The following is a 17,239-nucleotide window of genomic DNA, read 5'->3' as shown; positions in this document are numbered from 1 at the left end:
GGTCTGCAGGCCACTCTGGGCGTTTGCTCAACATAAGCAAGAACAGCTGAGTGAGAAGAAAAGCCAGCCAGAACAATCCCAATAGCATCATCATAACCTGACTGTGCTCCCTAAACTTTGCTACGAGCTTCCCAGCTTCAAGCAGCCCTTGCTCAGAGAAGAGGAGGCTTGGTCTCTACTGCAGGCCAGGATCTGACCACCTGCACATGTGTTATGGAGAGCTTTTTCCTTGGCTCCACCATGCTATCAGCACAAGGGAGACCGTTACGGGAACAGTGCAGCTAGCTATGACTGCATCCCTGCGGAGATCAGTTGCTGGGAGACCTGAAGTGGATTCCGAGGGATTCAGAGCAGGCATTAAGAGCAAAACTTCAGAAAAGCTAAATACGCATTGTTTGGCCTAGCTGCTTGTTAGGATGTGCTAAGAGCATAGGAGAGATTTTGCTGCCAGCTCTTCATATTTATTATGTGTCTCTCAATCTTTGGTGATGCTCTTGAGCTTCAGCTGCTAAGGAGACACACATTTACGGGAGGCAACTTTCACTGCAGCAGCATTCACCTCAGACAAGGCTCCTGTGTCGTCACCACATGGGTGCATGGCAGGGCAGGAGAGGGGGTCAGAAATGCAATTCAGATGATGCACCTTGGAGAGGTAGAAAAATCCCATGGCAAAAGTCACTGCACTCCTAGGTATGGAAATTTTGCATCCATCTCCATGTTTCAATAATCCAAACTGCAGCTTCCTGAAAGCCTGGGACAGAGAGTACGCAGCCTAGCCGAGGCGAAAGCATCTGCCCTGGTCTTGAAAGCTGGGATCAATGGGAACAAACAGGAGAAAAAAGAAGGCTAGTAGTACATCATGATGCTTTTCTCAATACCAAAACTCTGCTTGAGCAGCAAGCTCTTTGGGGCACAGAGTTTCTCCCCATTCAAAGCAGTGCTTTCCAAAAATGGTTGTAATAAAGACATGTACAAAAAAACGCTAAACTGTTACAGTCTTTTCCTGGTAAAGGTGGAGGAAGCTGAAGCCACAGCCGCAACTGATGGATTCAATCTCCTGAACAAGCATCGCTGCAATAACCCACATGCTGCAAGAACGCTTCAGAGTTTCGGTTTGCGGTGGCTTTTTAATTCAATGGGACTAGTCTGCAAACTACAAAGAGCAATTGCCCTGTAGAGAAACGTGCACTCTCCACCCCCTTAATGCGAAAACCAACCACGTGTCGGAAACAGATGCAGTGTTTGATTTATTAGCAAATGTATGGGAGACTCCAGCAAGGAAATTAATCTCAGGTTGTACCTGTTCTGGGATGATGTTGCCTCTAAGAAGGGGTGAAGGACAGGGCCAGGAACAGTGTGCAGTTACTCTATGCAGAAACTTGGCCGGACTCCCAGAATAAGAGGCATGAATGTGAACATCTGTATTAAAAGGCAGAAAGATATTGTTATGCAAAAGCTTTTTGGCTTCCAAGCCTTTCTGTTCCAGGATTTCTCGCAGCCTCGCCTTCCAGATTAGGATGAACAGCTGCGATTTATTTGGCAAGCTAACCTCTGCCCTCAATTTAGAAGCTTCTTACATCACAAAAACAAAACACATACCTTTTAAAACCAAAAGGGACCATTAAAATCGTCTACCTCAACTTCTGTACAAGGCAGGCCACTGAAAGTCACCCACATACTCAAATATTGGGCTACAGCTAAACATGAATTACTAGGTATACTTTCCAAAAAGACATCCCATGTTTTCAGAGACAGACTCCTAAGCATTGCCCACAGTAAAATGGGGAGAAACAGATCCGAGTAATCCACTTTTGAAAGAATTGTTAGAGCCTATTCAAGGAAAATCGTGTTCATCGATGTGAATGGAGATGGTTGCTGCAGATTTTAAATCCTCCCAGCAGCATTTCCTAAGGACACAGAGGAAGTTTGTCATTATTCAAGTAATGCAACTCACTCTCCAAAATAGCAGAGCAAACGCAAATGGAGAATGATGCTGAATTTTGCAAAATAGCATCAGAACTGTGGGAGAACATGCAGAGCATAACACCAGACAGACGAATTCATCCTTAGTATATCCATGCATATCTGTAACTCATTTTAATTACACTTACCATCTTTAGACATGGCAAGTTCCTCATTTTGAGCCTTATCCCACAAATATATTGTGAGGAGAGAAGTACACTCAACTACCAAGAAATTCAGTATTAAAAAAACAAAAATCAGCTTAAAAGAAAGCAGCACATCAGAATTTTTTCAGTATGGCCTTCCATAAACGCTAGTTTCTGGAAATCTCACAGGAAATCAAAATCTTTCATCAGGAGGTTTCTTAGATCCAGGATGCAACTCCTGGGCTTAACCAGAGACCACAGAGTCTCTGGAAAGAAGAGGAAAAGCCAATGACTATTTTGCTATAGCATTCAGAATGGATGGGTGGGTGGGTGGTTGTCTACCCCCTGCTTATCTCTAACCCCCTGTTACATTACCCCCAGCTCCCACCTAGGTAGCAGACATTGAGTTAGCCACTGACTAGGTGGTTTTACACTCACGAGCCAGCTGGAGAGCCTAGACAGAAGAGATTTCTTAGCTGCAGCTTTTCCCCTTTCCCCACTCTTCCTACAGATACTAAAATTCAGCATCTGGGAACTTAGCAGCTCTGAAATCTGCCCCCTCCACCAAGATTTCCGAGCAATGCTGATTGCATGGATGTGTTCATCCCACCTCTGTGGTGCCACAGAAGGATCTGATTTTTCCCAGCCATTTTTAGCCAAAGGGCTTTCACATATGCAAGACACCATATTCTGCAGAAGATCATGAAACAGCCGCAATACAGCGCTGTGTCGTGGGGTGGGGGAACCACGGCACGGCAGAAACACTTGCTCTTTCACACTGCGCGGCGTTTCTGTGGCTTTCGCTGAAACAGTAGGATGTAACACCTAGGGAAAATAAAAGCACGTGATACAAGTTCATCAAAAAATGAGATCAGCTGTCAAAAAGTGCATGACAGCATCCCGCTACCTTGCCAAACCAGCATTAGCAGCAGAGAGGAAGGATTTCTACAGAGGGGATGGGAGAGAAGAGGGTATTGGTCCTCCCCTTTCCCATTGCACAGATACTGCCCCCCTCCATGTAGGCTTTGGCAGCTGCTTCTGAAGTGCATTTCTCTGAGAATTTACTCTTCTAAAGTCTTTTATACTCCGTTCTGCAGTAAGCCAGTACCAAAGGGATGAGGTGGAAGGGCAACGTGCATCTTTTGGGGCAGGGCAGTTACCAGAAATAAAGAAACACCCAAACCCATATACTTGGAGCAGGAGGATTTTGCAAACACTTCATCTCCAGTCCTCTTCAGCATACCCATATAAACCCAATTTCAGCAGGCCATGAGCACACTGAAGCCTTCCCACCCTGAGCTTGCTCTGCCTTGGCCGCGATGCTCCAGCGTGGCCTCCCCAGAGTGGGAGCACATACATCCAGCTCACACCCCACCACCTGCACAAGAGCATCTCCCACCCATCACAGCCAGCAAGAACCAGGCCCTTCTTCATTGCATCTTTCCTACCGCTGGCAAGGTGGCTCCTTCGCAAAACCACTCAAATCTACTCAAAGATCTCCTCTAGAGACAGATATCCACCTCAGATAAGATCTAGAGCTGCAGGATACCACTCTCTTGGGCCTGTTTTGTGCTCCACATGTGGCTCCATGTGAACTTCAATCTCTTCAGCACAAAGATCTCCTTACTTTCTTTTCTTCCTTCCCTGAAGGCTGCTATTCACAGCCATTTAAAATTAATGTGAAAGCGGTGCCAAGTTTAAATTGTTCTTATAAATATCTAATCCACCGCTGAAAATAAATAGAGGACACACCAACAGGAGGCTGTTTGCAAAGCACATCTCATCAGCGATTCCCAGGCAGGGCCCTGTGGGAACACAGCCTTTTAGTTTCCATCAGCGTTTTACAGGATTATTTTCAGCCATTCACAGTTTTGGTGGGAACAGCTGGTCACAGGCTGGGATGGGGCCAAACAGCCGCAGTGACAAGTGGGAGGAGGCTGTATCCCAAGTGACAGTAGGACACGAGCTGGGGAAAGCAGGAGACCCTATCTATTCTCACACCATTGCTTGCTTGACTTCCACCTTTGTCCTGTTACCTGTGTCCATCCACACACACAAGGCAAGTTTTCCTTTCCAGGAAAACTTCTTCTATTGGGGGGGGGGGGGGGGGGAGGAAAAAGAACAGGAGAAGAAAAAGGAAGAGGAAAAAATTCTCTCTTGGCCAGTACATCCTCCTGGGGCAGCCAGTCACCCAGCAAGGACACACCGCAAAGTTACTCTCCTTATATTTTATGTTCTGTCCTCTCAGAATTGTCCTTGGATCTCTTCCAGGACACCTGAGAATAAGGGAAAGACACGGGGAGAGCAACTCAGTAAATCAGAAGACCAGAGAATTCAACCCAAAAGTAAATAAATCACCTGAGTCCAACTGATGGGCAACAAGGTCACACTCATTTCCCTCTGCATTCGCAGTACATGATCAGGAAGAGGAAAAAAACAAAAAAACAAAAAAAAAATATACACACACACACTAATCTCTCTTCTGGAAAAGGACCCCAATTTATCACCATCCTTGTTAAGATCAGAGAGAGGGCTTCAGATACCAAAACAGGTCATCAAGTCAAGTTTCCGTGATTTTAATATCACTTTGCTTTAGCCTTTGCTCTCTTCCATACTCACACACTAATGTTTCTAGAAATGGCAAGGGGCAAAATATCTAAGTAAATAGTGACACATTCAGTTAACCTGTGTTAGTACCGCTACCAACAATAAGTTTGTGCTGGCAGGAGTACAGGTTCCCCTTGCTTCTTTTGAAAAGGGAGTTATCCAATTCACTTTAGAAAGCCTAACTGGTGCCGACAAACTATGCAGCTGAGAGAAAAAAACATATTTGTTTTGGAAAGCAAGCAGAGCACAGATCTCTCCTTCCCACCCCCCCCCCCTTCTTTTGAAAAGCATTTAGTAAATATTCTACCTTCCTCACAGCAAGCTCTGGAATTCCCCAGTCCCCTCACGGGTGTCTTACTGGAAAAATTAAGTATTTACTTATGTGAAGAAAAAACTCACAAAGCAAAGCAAAGCATGCATGCAAGAGACCTAAGAGGATCAACACACCATTGTTTGGCCACAGTAGCTTCAATTACAAGGCACGATCCTGCTGAATTCCCACAGCCAGTGGCAAAAATGCTAAGTAACAAGTAGATCCAATAACAAAACGCCAGGGAGGGTGGGGTGGTCAACCACCATGAGCTGATCAAGCAACCAGGTCTCATCTCTCACCCAGGGCAGGCCCACACCACCACATCTTTTGGACCAGGAAAGATTGCGCAAGAGTGGTTGCATACTGCTATCCTTAGACTGGTGGGATGGAGAGAGCCTGTTCCCAAGTCCCCAGGGAAAAATCCAATCTAAATAGCCACCAGCTCCTTTTGTAAGCAAAAGGACAGGATTTGCTTCAAGGGACCATGACTCAAAGATCTCCCTTTCCCCCCCTCTTCCACCACGTGTCACCCACCCGCCTCCCTCCCCCCCTTTCTCCAGATGTGGCTTCAGTTCAGTGCTGGCCATTTATAGCCTGAAACACATTTTGCAGATGCTCTGCAGTCAAAAAAAAAAAAAAAAAAAAACACACCTTTGACACCTATAAAGCATTATAAATCATAGGGCATGTTAATCACCCAGTCTGAGCCCATAATCCTAACTCAGGCAAAACAGTCAATGGGTTTTGCAGACTCCCTCCCACAGGCATTTTGCCTACATCAGGACTAATTCACAGATCTAGCATTAGTCAAACATCCTCACCCCAACAGCATTATGTTGCACCAGGCAGCAAATTATCAAACACTGCAGCTTTCTTAAGTTTCAGGGAGCTGGGATTTCCCATCCTTCAAACAGGCATTACAGAAGTAGGAAACATCCTTCACATGGAGCAGGCAGGAATTTATGGATGCCACAATATCCTCAACCAAGGGCTGACTACACATATTGAAAAATGACTTTCAGGGGAAAAACACAACCCAGATCCATCAGGCTAGATCTGTATTACTTAATTGGCTGCTATTTACAGTGCTGCCTAGCAGCCTGGTCTTTTAGTCAAGGTGTCAGGAGCTCAAAGAAAAAAAATACACCAGCTTTCTGGGCTTGTACCTCCACGGTAAGATCTAGTCCATGGCAGGATTTAGGCATGACAACCAGCAATGGTTGTCTTCAGGTTCACCTGGTTAAGCTGGCAATGACTTCAGCATTAGCCTTACCCCACAACAGATTCACCCCAGCTTTTCTCAGTCATCTAGGAGCTGTCAGAGGACATGGGTCTCAATGACAAGCAAGCTCCAGGTGGATTAAGCCACCTTCTGATGTCTGACCTACCAGTGGGACTCCTCTCCGCTCCTTTCCAGTCTACGACTGGACTCCTGCCCAGACTAGGAGAGGTCTCACTCCTCCAGTGACACCAAATCATGCCACTGCCAGATGGACACCCCTTGAGGTCCAGTGCCCAGCCCCGAGCTGACGGCACTGCACACAGCAAATGCAGCTGCTGCCTGGCTCAGCTGACAGCAGACCTGCTTTAGGGAATATGCAACGAAAAGCCAAAGAGATGGGGGAAAGGAAAACCCACATTACACGGAGCATCCAATTAATCACTTTATAGAATCAATTAGGCCTTGAAGTGTGGCTGGAGACTGAGAAGAAATATCCTTTGGCAGAAAGCATGGGGAAAAATGGAGAAATCCTGTGTTTTCATTTTCCAAGGGCAGGAGGGAATTGCCACTGCCGCTGAAGCTTTGAGCACATTTCAGCAGCTGAACCCTAACAACGTCACCAAGACGGACAACGCTCAATCGGCCTCCACGCTTTCAGAACAGCTTCCAGCCCCAGATGCAAGGGGCAGTTTGCACTTCTTCCTGACTCCCGGGCATCTGCCAGAGCCAAGAGAAACAGATTTCGTGGGGGAGCGATACCGCAAACGCGGCAGACAGCACAATTCCTGCGAGGCAACGTTAACCGCAGTGACGACAAACCCGAGGGAGTTCGGCAAAACCCGCAGCAGGAGCCAGAGGCACCAGACCCTGCAGCATGGGCAGGGCGATGTATTCACGCACAACTATGAACATCTTGAACCCCTTCCCTCCCCAATCCTCCAACCTGAATCCCCTCACAGACCCCCTGTATAATGAAGGGCTCAAAGGGTTGGTGTAAAGGATGCTTAAATGAGGCCCTGAAAACGGGGTAATTTTGCCTTTGGTTCCAAGCACTGGAAAGTTAGGATTTGATCCAACAATTTGATTTTCCTGCATTTATTCCAATCACTCCAACATAATCTGACATGTCCGTTCAGGGAGACTCAACTCTGAATCACTGCTCATGCCCCACTACAGAATTCAGCATGCAATATCTCAACACCTAATGTAGAAGCAAACAGGCTTGAAAGAGCATTTTCATCAAAAGCTCCCTCGTCCTCAGGACTAGTTGCGAACATTAACAAAATTAAATTGCACCCAAAAAGGCAAATTTATTCATTCTCCGAGAGTGGTTTTTAGCTAAGCAAGCTATTTCTGTGACCCAGCCAGTGACCTTCGACTGTCTGCGGATTAGCGCTGAAGACCCAGCAAAGTGCTGGCTCCAAAGGCTATAGTCATGCAGATATATCACACCAGTGTGGCTTAGATCATCTGTTCAGGTCACTTGCCAGCTATTGCCAAGCAAGAATTACAAGAGTATTTCACTATAAAAGAGAGTTAATACACGTATCACGGACACAGCACAGCAATCCATTATGTCGACAGATCACAGCTTCGCATTCTTCTTGCGGCTTCATCCTTTTGCAAAAGGACAAAAAGCACCATCAGAAGCGTCAGTTCAAGGACATGTGATTTTTTTTGTTTTGTTTCAAATAAGATAGACCATCTTGAATCATTCACGTTTCACTTTAAGGGAATAAGTTTAACAGCAATTGCCCAACTCATTAGGAATAGTTTGATAGCTCATTTATACTATTTTCCACCTACGCAAGCAGTGTTAGAACAGATACTTTAAAGGCAGGGAGAGGCATTTCAAGCATTATATATTGCCCCATCTCCCTCCTGTAGCTGCGCAGCTCAGACGCCTTGCATTTAACCACAGGATTAGGAGACACTTTCTCATGCAAAACACGCCGTCTCCAGAAGGAGAGCGATGGTACGGCTCCTCGAACGATGCTTTCTAGAGAAAGCATTCAGCCAGCCAGCCTCCCCCGTGGGCTGCCTTGAACCCACCGACTTCACCTCACGTACCACATGCCAATCAGGGCATTAGCTGGAAGCATCTAGTTAATTCATAAGGGGCAATTTGGTTTCTAATTTACGCTGCCACAACTCTATTTTTCTTGCTAAATGAACAGCACTGACATTAGCACAAAGGTGCTTTCAGAAAGGGCAGAAGGATGTATCCCAGCTCTGAGCATTTCTATGTTTCTCCAGCATTTTCACACATGGCTCAGCAGTCCCAATTTCTTTGCTGTGACCACAACCAGAAAGCACATACCTGAACGAGAGCATTTTGATAGCTCAGCAGCAGCCAACGCATGCCATAACGCTACCTACAAGGATTTATAACAGACCAAAGCCAGCCACTGGTATTGTCACCCTTTATAACACACTAACGCTATCAGAAATTTGGAACAGGTCTTCAGTGGGTTGGTGTCAGGACTTCCCCTAACTGCTCTGTGCAGCCACTTGTAGGGTGGCATCAGCTAAAGTATATTCTGTGTCAGTCACGTCTATAACTCGTCAATGGACTAGCAGAACACCTTTGCATTTTCCAGAGTCCAGAAACCCCAAAAGCAGCACATGGGTTCAGCCAGTCTGTACTGAAACATCCCAGATGGGACACCCTGCATCAGGAGGCTGCAGCTTCATTGAGCTTTTTCTACTCAAAGAACTCAAGGGTGGATTATTGCCTTATCTTCTACAAGGAAGCACTAGTACAGTTATAAACATCCAAGGAAGAATTCAGAGAAAGAAGTCTCCAGGAAGTGACCAGGGTCCATCTTTCAATCTAAAACATAGCACCTAAAATAATTAGTTGTTGTTTTTCCATCTCCCTGAATGGATATATTAGGTGACGTTGGAGTGATGGGATAAATGCAAGAAAATCCAATTGTTGGATCAAATCTTAATTTTCCAGTGCTTGGAACCAAAGGCAAAAATACCCCGGTTTTCAGGGTTTACACATCATTTAAACATCTTTTACGCTGACCCTTTGAGTCTTTCAGCTTTCAAGCTTCTAACCAGGGGAAAAAGCTTTTCTCTCCTGAAAACTTGTTCTCCCGAGGGGATGCACTTCCCAGTGCAGGGCACAACTCGATGGACTTCTAGCTCTTCCCAATCTCTTCCATCTGTCACCCCTGGAAAATAACATCAGATCCTGGCCCGTCTCTCCGGAAACTCACTCCGGTAATAGGGTAAAAAACAGGGTCCTTACAGCCAACTGTTTTGGCCTTTAAAACTTTCTCCTTCTGCAGTACTTTTCCTCAAGAGCTTCAAAGCATCAACCCTATCCGGTCTCTGCCTTTTTTCTCCTGAGCTGAGCATGGAAAATTTGAAGTCATAGCTTCCCATATTCTTTCTAGGAAGGGTCTGGCGTGGAGCTAAACCTCCTGATAATATGTAAAAGATTTCCTGGGAAGCACAGGCAGCCTGGATTTCTGTCTAGAAACTGAGGATTAATAAATAAATAAAAATACAAGAATCACCTCTTCTGACCACTCCTAAACCAAAGAAAAACAGATTTCTTTAATATCAGAAACTGGACCCATCCGGTTTTGCGCTGGCTTGTCTGGGGATCTCTAAATAAAAGGATTTGAAAATCCTTTTATCCCTATATCCTTCCCCCTCTTTTATGTATTGGCTCTTTCTTTCACATACCCTCAATAGCCCCAAAACTCCTTTTTCTGTATGAACAGCACCTGGCTGCCAATCCTTGGATCTGCTTGTCTACACATACTACATATACACTACTTATTCAGGCCTATTTCAAGCTGTTACTCAAAGGTTGGTTATCACTGCAACCCCAAATAAAAACTGGGAGTGACAAGCGGGGGAGGGAGGGGAGGGCAAGTGACCTATTGACATTCAGTAATGCTGAGCTCACCTTTCCCAATCACACTTTAGGCAACACCAGGTATATAGTGGCTTCAAGGCCAGAATCACAAAACCGCTGATGCTGGAAGGGACCTCTGGAGATCATCTGGTCCAGCCCCCCTGTACAAGCAGGGTCAGCTTGAGCAGGTTGCCCAGGACCATGTCCAGCTGGGTTTTGAATATCTCCAAGGATGGAGACTCAACAACCTCTCTGGGCAACCTGTTGCAGTGCTCAACCACCCTCACAGTGAAAAAAAATGTTATTTTTACGTTCAGAAGCAGCAACATCATCTATACCCTGCTGAAAAGGTGCAAGATCAAGCAAAAGGAGGGAGAGACGATGGGCTCCAGCTACGCAATTATTCACCCAGATAATGAGTACAATGCATAAAGAAAAGTAGTTGGTGGGAGCACATCTGGCAGCTATAACACGGAAATGCCACAATCTGAATAAAACCCTGGAGGCCCATAACATTGGAAAAGCCACAAGGCACCTTTGTGTATCCGAGGGAGGCTGGCCTGTCGTTTATCGCAGGGAGCTTGCGCATGCGTTGCTTCAAAGTCTCTGAATAAAGAGGTACTGACAAAGTATTGGAAATTTTCAAACCATTGCTATATAAACTAATCACTAATCACCTCGAAAAAAGTCAGCCCTTCCCAGGAGTCGCTTTGATTACCTAGAGCCTGAAGAGTTGCAGGCAGCCTAGTTAAAGCCACAGTAAGAACATCTGCCCACTAATTTCTGTTTATTGATGACCCACCAAGGTTCCTGGTGGCATCGGCCAGTGCCACAAGCTGCTGAGATACCATCCCCATCTCCTCACCTCCAAACCACTGCGACAGCTCTCCAAAGAGCACGGGAGAGGCAGGCAGCCAGTGCCATCAGGAAGCCCCTGAGTGCATTCACATGTGCTTTAGCTTTTTAGCACACATCCATTAGCTTTAGAAGTGTCCATGTTCAGAAGGTCCAGGGAAACTGAGGTCTAAGCATCCCAGACAGCAAAGGGGTTCACCTCTTCCAGAAGTGCTTTCTTGAGAAAAGCATTTTTGATTTTCAAGATACCAGACCCAGCTAAACAGATGATGCTAGGATTCAAAATACCCGGACTCTGGCCACCACCAAGTCATCTTGCAACAGCTTGACTTCCGTGCCTCAGCTTACCCAGTTACAGAAAAAGCAAGCCTGCAGAGGAACTTACACCACTTTGCACAGCAAGGTAAATGTAGGAGGTTGTGCTGACTAAAGGCTTTGGTATTTCATCTGAAGATTAGCAGTATTAGCATGGGAACATTATACCAGGGCAAAACGAGGAGGGTGCTGGGCAAGAACTGGTTGGCTTCGGAAGTTTTCAGGTCCCTCCCAGTTCTCTTGCACTTCAGCATGCTCATTTGCTCCAAAGGCCTCAGGTCAGGGAGGCTGAGGCATGATGCCAAGGCCTATTAAGTTTTTATTGCACCAAATCAGAGCACCTCCAGGAAGGCGTTCATTAAAACATCTCAATATTTTCTCCAGCAAAGGTATAAGAGCCTGTTTGCTGACAGGATGGTGAATGAAGCAACACTCCTCGCCTGAGGTGCTTCCAAGCAGCCTGTAATGACTAGCTAGAGATACCCTTTCATTGATTGGATACCAGAGACCCTCAAACCACGATCCATCGTGACAAGATGTGGCAGCTCTTGAACTCCACAGAGCGTGAAGCATCTGCCGCTGGGTTTAGAAGAGCTGACATGTTACAAGGCATTGCTCAGGACCTGACAGCTCTTAACCGATGGGAGCAGGAAGCCTACAAAGCAACAAGAATGAGGAAACAGCACAGCTACAACTACTAAATATCACTGTCACGAAAGAATGGAGGAAGAAAGGAAAAAGCAGACACTGGAAGGACTGGAGTGGCTGTACATCAGAAGGGGAAAAGACCTGCAAGGACATGTGTTCAGGGAATAGACAGCCCAAAAGCGAGGACACACCTGCTGGCACATAGACGTGGGGTCTAAGTACAGCAGTGGGGAAATGCCACCCAACCACAGCGCTGGAAGCAATGGCCACAGTGATGGGTTCCCACAGCAGCAAGTGCTGCTGGGGACAACCAAGCGGTGTTGCTAGGGACAACCAAGTGGCAGGAAGAGTTCGACATCTCCAGCTCTCAGAGCAGGTATCGGTGCTGCTCCCATCAGCTCTGCTTAATGGGAATCTTACGCAGCAGAGGAAAGGGGAGGCAATGCCCTGGATGTGCAAAGACCTGAAGGTCCATCCCCGTCCTCAGACGCATAAAGAGCCGCTTGATTGCTTCTCGTGGTGGAGCTCATCAGTCACAACGTTTCTGTGCCTTCAGCCGCTCCTGATGGCACTTGTAGTTCAGGGCCCAGAGCAAGCTCAACACGCAAAGCACAAACACTGAGGCTATATACAAGAGCTTTAAAACCACAAGATTTATGGGAGACACAGGGGGAAAATGCATTTCCTAAGGCAGGAAGGCAAGCGTAAGGACTTTAAACAGACTATATTCATAATATATGCATGAGCCATACAAGGCCACACTAAATAACTTGTTTCTATGCCTGATGAGAGGTTTTTATGTCGGATTCTCAGCCAGACACATTTTCAGGACAACAAAACCTTAATGTTACGCCCAGCCTCCAGCCCTGCAAACTCATGTTACATTGACCAGTCCTAACTGCCCCAAAAGCTACAAAAAAAAAAAAAAAAAAAAAATCCACTCCTGCGCTTGATTCTTGGCTCTCATTAGCTCCTCTTTCCCCATCTTTGCAGGCTCTTAACAAGGATGTTTTTCACTAAATACTCAGGTTAACACCTGTAGGATTAAAGCATTCAACCATCAGAAAGCAGTGGGATTTCAATGTTTTCCAAATCAGGATTTTATCGCAAACATTGCTCCTTTCACTCACAACATCCCAGGACTTGATACAAGAGAAACGCAAGGAAGAAGACATTGCAGAAGTACCATGAAGTGCAACACTCAAAGAGCTCATGAAAAGGCTTTCATTTAAATGTTGTAGATGACACTGAAAAGCAGAAATCACAGGGATCTCGCAATTTCAGTCGTCTGGGATCCCAGGCTGCCAATTTTGGTTTCATTCCCAGGTGACAAGGGACTTTCCTACTGCATGCAACCAAACCAGGCACCTATCCAAAGCAGAGGAGCAAGATCAATTTTCTGGGGGGGGGGGAATAAAGCTTTGTAAACATGCTTTGGTGGGAATGGAGGAGAGAAGATGGTGTCTCACAACAGGCTTGCTCCCTGGTATCAGCAGCATTTGTCACTAAGCATAGAAGCCACAGCCTTCAGTAAAAAGTAGTATTTTATCCTCTTTGACAGCAAAGTAAACAAGATTATTGCAAAACTCCCAAGATTTTTCAGTAGTTACTAACTGCAAAGACCAGCCAGCTAATAAAGGCAGCTTCTTCCATTTGTTAGCTAAATATAAAGATATTGCAATTTCCTCTTGCTTTCCCCACTACTGCCTCAGACAACGGTTTCTCAGGCGTGAGGTCTGCTGTGGACAGTCAACACGGTTTGGGAGACAGTAAAAAAAACAGAACAAAACCAGTTTATATATCTAACTCCCATTTTGTGTTTATACAAAGAAACCCATCAGCATCTCCTAGGTGGATGCTAACGGAAAGCTTCGAGGGGAAGAATTGGACCCCCTGATCCTGCAGTGTCTGCTGATCCTTCAGCATCTCAGGATGGATGTTATAAGCTGCTGTCACCAGCTCTGGACTCGGCACCCAGAGCAAGAGTTGTTCTGGTGTTGCAGTACCCAGCAGCGGGTCATTTAAGGTGAACCACAAGCTGTGCGTGGAGCATCGTGTTTACACATTGCAATTAGCAATACGGCTCTCTGTGTGCTTAACTGCTGGCAACCCATCAACAGGATAGCATGATCCGGTGGCTACCTAGGAAGCTGCCAATCGTACTTTAAACCTTCAAAAGCAACTACATGCTAAGCCTTATTTACTCACATTTTCTGTGTTCAGGGCAATAGAGCCCTGTTAAGATGATGCACTGATCTCATAAGAACTTCCTTGCTTCAAAACGGTATGAACAAGCTGTAGTTAGATCAGAAATTACTTCCTCACACCAGCTACAGAGATCATTGTGCTCTGAATCTCAGCAAGACCACTTCTTCTTTCTGTTATATGCTTTTCATTAAAAAGATACATTAAAAATTTAAATAACGTGAAAGGGGAACTTGCCAGCAAAGCTGAAGCTGCACAACAGAAAAAGGAATTTTGCAGCTGCTCAAAATTGATTCAAAAAGGAGAAAAAGCATGCAGGTTGGGTGCCTTCAAACCCCGCCACTCCCAGAAGGTCAGAGGAGGGTAGCAGATAATTATGGATCCAGCAAGCACTCTCCCAAAAACTTAGAACTCAAGCTTACAATTAAAATTCTCATTTTTATGCAAATTTCCTACGTGCAGTAAAAAGCCTGATCTGCATAAATTTAGGGAAAGAGGAGAGGAATCGTTAAAAGTCCAGTTGTTGAGCAGCAGCGCAATTCAGGAAATATTCATACTCATCAGTGGAAGATTTCAAGGGGGGGGGGGATGTTCTTTGCAAGGCTGGGTTATTGCCTAAATTCAGGTGAAGGCCTTTTAGTCTAGAAACCCCAGTCTTAAAACATAGTTGTGCTGTAGCCTACCCTAAGAAAAGTTGCTCTTTGAATGTGTACATTGCTTTCTGATAATTAAAGAATATAGACATAACACACACACCCTATTCTTTCCCTCCCAGGATTTTGCAAGACTTAAGACCTCCCAAGCATGGCACACATTTTTATAGAAATCGTGCTCAAGAAAATGTGTATTATACTACAAATGCCTCTATTCTAGATCCACAGTGATTGGGTTATGATAGGGCTGGATCTATGGCAATATAGTAGGTAATATTAACAACATGCTAAAGCCTTTATGTAAAACAAATAGGCACTTAAATTATGGTATTGTATTTGTCTGACTAATCTCTCAGACACACCTGAATACTGTGGCTGGATACATGTCAACCGGAGTCAGTTAGCATACGTAAAACTTTCTGTCCCCATCAAATGCAATACCTTGGGATCCTGGCAAATCCTCCACGTCCCAGAAGTGAACGCATGTAGACCCCAGACCACCAGTCCCCACAGTGGTAACACCCTATATTTTGGGGTTGGCCCATCCCTGGTTCAGAGCTTCATTAAACTGCAGAGTTCGGGGTTTGCTGTGCAAGAGGTCCTGAATTTGAGTGATGCTATGAAATGCTCTCCCGCCCGATCCGGAGAGGATGAGGGATGCTACTACTGGTTTGCAGTCTGTAGAAGTTACCTGTTTGCTTAAACAGCTAAGGGCTATTTTGCAATAAAAAAACAAAAGCAACACAACACAAAAAAAATTTCCCACTCCTCTTTTACACGTATCCTATAGCTGATGTCCATTCTTTGCAGTACCTAAACACCTACAAATAGACCAGTCCAACAGAGGACAAACAGCCTTTGTTTGCACTTTTTTCCCCCCAAAAAATATGGTGCTACAGTAGCTCATTCCATCACTAATGTCTGCAAAGTACTTTACTGACAGCACAATGGGAATGGATACTTCTTACCTCAAGTTTGCTTAGCTTATAGCTGATTTTAGTCTTTCCTTCTTGTGGTCCTTTAAGAATTAAGTTTTCTCCATTTCAGCAATCAACGGAGTTGAAGATGAGGCCTCATGTAGGCCTTAATATGACTTGGACTGGACACATTTTTAAGCCTAGCCTAAGCATCTTTAAGCCCAGCCCAGATTCTTTTCCGGATTTAAATAAATAAATAGGAAAGTTGCAGCTGATGGTAAAAGAAATCACTATAAGCAGAGGTGGATTTTGCTCAAAAATTAAGTCAATGGCGGGTTTTATATGGAATTTTAGCTAACAAACAGTGTTCTTGTTCATAAGACATAAGGCATTTTGAGTATTTAATTTAGTATACGCATGCATGCCAAGACATTACGTCCCACTGTTTTCCTGACAAAGTCTCAGAAGCCCAACTACACCCTCCGCTACGGATGTGCCCGGGTACTTGCTCAAAGGAAACTTCTGCTGGCTCAGAAGGGTTTGCTCAGAATAAGCTGGCCACATTGAAAGAGGAGGAAAAAAACGGCACAAACATTTCTCCTCTGTAAAAGGAAATTTGTGTTACGCTGCACAAACGCAAACCGTGACTTTTTTTTGATTCACATGGGAGTTCTCGGCCCAACGGCGCCGTCAACAATCGATGCGATTCACAACCAGGCGCAGTTTGGCACGAGACCCGCCGCCCAGACACGCTCTCGCCTTAACAACATGTTTTCCAGAGCAGAGGCACTCCGCTGCCTGACAGAGTCCTGGTTATAGGCTTAAAAATAAAACAGAGCAGCTAACTGTCACCGGAGCAAACCGAGCTCTCAAAAAACAAGGGACCTCCTGGGAGCATTGCGGGAACAAACAAGACTTAAGCTTTGTTCTGTGGTTTCTTTTCTTTAAGCAGTAAGCACACTAAAAATAAAAAAAATAATAATAAAAACAACAATGTGGGAGCAGAGAAGAATAGTAATATGCAACAACCATTATCCAGAAGATGGAATAAGATGGATGTGTTTTTTCACCCTCCTTCTTGCAAACACAAATCAGACCTCACAAGGCGCCTCTCAGCCTCATCAGCCAACAGGGAAGGGGCAAGTCCAGCCCCAGCTGTTGGGATTCCCTCTGCCCCAGCTCTTAAAGCCTGTATTTGCACAGAGGGAGGACAAATCACCCTTAAGAGCCCCCCTGCTCGAGCCCAGCTAGTTCCCACTTCGTGCCATCCTTCCCTTCCCAGGAAGTTTCTTTCCGCGCAGGCAGAGGCTGACAACCTTGCAGAACAGGTCCCATGTATTCCCAAGCCTACCTCGTCCTCAGTGCAAAGCACATTTAGAAATAGCTCTTTTCTAAGCAGTGAAAGGAATCAGGGTTTGGAGGGTTTTTTTGTTTGTTTGTTTTCCCTTTATTTCTAACATCAGTTCCCACGAAGATGTAACCTGCCATCAGCATCTCAGACTCTCCCAAGAGATTTGAT

The 17,239-nt window shown here is 45.4% G+C and overlaps 1 protein-coding gene across 3 annotated transcripts in view; it reads right to left on the bottom strand.

Moving 5' to 3' along the window:
• The window catches only part of GDPD5 (glycerophosphodiester phosphodiesterase domain containing 5), a 179,079-nt gene that overhangs the window by 99,844 nt on the left and 61,996 nt on the right, over positions 1-17,239 (bottom strand). The window lies entirely within an intron of this gene.

Source organism: Apteryx mantelli, chromosome 1 (genome assembly GCF_036417845.1).
Source record: "Apteryx mantelli isolate bAptMan1 chromosome 1, bAptMan1.hap1, whole genome shotgun sequence".
Taxonomy (NCBI): domain Eukaryota; kingdom Metazoa; phylum Chordata; class Aves; order Apterygiformes; family Apterygidae; genus Apteryx; species Apteryx mantelli.
This window is presented reverse-complemented; position numbering and strand designations above follow the sequence as displayed.